The sequence below is a fragment of the Corapipo altera genome, unplaced genomic scaffold (assembly GCF_003945725.1).
Source record: "Corapipo altera isolate COAL_440 unplaced genomic scaffold, ASM394572v1 275, whole genome shotgun sequence".
In the NCBI taxonomy this organism is placed as follows: domain Eukaryota; kingdom Metazoa; phylum Chordata; class Aves; order Passeriformes; family Pipridae; genus Corapipo; species Corapipo altera.
The window spans coordinates 45,164-46,572 of NW_020885001.1; the positions used below are offsets into that span (position 1 = coordinate 45,164).

Consider the following 1,409-nt stretch of genomic DNA (forward strand, 5'->3'; position numbering starts at 1 on the left):
AAAAAACAAACTCCTGCTGCGGATGAGCTGTGGTTTTGTCCAGCAACAGGCACTGGCAGCATCCTGCTCTCAGATGGAAACCCCAGCTTTGCACACACACACACACCAGTGGAAGCTCTGGCCAAAGCACCACCACCTCCCCCTGAGCACCCACAGCAGCTGAGGGTGGGTTTGGGGGCTTCCAGCTGCTGCTGAGACCTCAAAGGTGAAGCTCTAAAATCCCACAAGTGGCTTGGGCTGAGTGAAGGTTCATTTGATACTCGTGTCTTTCTCTTCCCCCACCTTTGCTTGATGTTTTGTTGCAAAACTTGGGTCAAATGTATTTTTTTTCTCCTCTTCCTCCTCTAAAAATCCCTTTCCCAAACAGCCCATCTGTCTCTGTCACACCAGAAAAGAAATGCTGATGAAGTGTCACCGAGCCAGATCTTGATTTTGCTTACATTGGCTGAATACATTAATTCATTCTTTTTTTTCTCCCTCCAAGAGTCCTGGTACCCTGCATTTATCTTTTGCTGGTATCTCCAGCAATCCTGTGTGTCTGAGCTGGGGTTTGAGGTCTGGTTCAGAGCGAGGGAGCAGAGGGATTTGGGAGAAGTTCTGTGAGTCACAGACAATTGATGTCTGCAGCTCTATGAAGTCATCAAGGCCCCTGTGACTGTGCTCAGCTCCCCTGTAAATCTTTTCAGGCTCCAATGAGGTCACTGAAATCGACTTCAATTGAATAATCAACTTTTAAATAAAACTGCTTCATGAATGATTTCAGTCACCATTTAAGCTTGCAGTGATAAAAGATTTATTGTCATGGTGCCAGTTCTTCCAGCAGTGATTTCCATTAGCAACAGGAGCTGCACACGAGGCAAAGGAAAAGGAATCTTGGGAAGGGAGAGGTTTGGGATTCATCTGATCTCCAAAACCTGCTGGCTGTGGCTTTGGCAGTGAGGAGGCTCAGCTGTGTGTGTGCCACATGTATTCAGCATGAAAAAACCCCTCACCTTGTTTGGAAAATATATCCATGGATTAAATGGGTAGGACTTGAATCAAGAGTGGCTGGATTAAAGCAACAGTGTCTGGGAGGAGTGTGGCCAGTGAAGAAACTTCTTCATGCTGGGCCTTTCCAATGGTTTGGGAAATCATTTTGGGGAGGAACCCCAGGCCCCAGGAACTGCTCTTGTCCACAGATTCCTTTTGCCTTGGGAATCTTTAATCCTGAAATATTTAACTCTAAGGGAGAGGCAAGGTTCATTATTCTTAATAAATGGATATTTTGCTCTAGCTGACTTCCTTTAATATGCTAATTATCAAAAACAATAGGCTCTGAATTACCATTTCTATCAGCAGTTATTTTAAGCATTTAACTTTCTTGGGGTGTGTGTGGGGGGGGAAACAATCAGCTGGTTGGTCTGGCTTTG

At 45.3% G+C, this 1,409-nt stretch overlaps 1 long non-coding RNA gene across 1 annotated transcript in view; it reads right to left on the reverse strand.

Moving 5' to 3' along the window:
* LOC113958672 overlaps positions 1–587 on the reverse strand; it is a 1,542-nt gene extending 955 nt beyond the window's left edge. The window contains exon 1 of the long non-coding RNA XR_003531573.1: positions 283–587. This is a non-coding gene — a long non-coding RNA (uncharacterized LOC113958672). The remainder of the gene's footprint in view (positions 1–282) is intronic.
* Between the last annotated feature and the right edge of the window lie 822 nt (positions 588–1,409).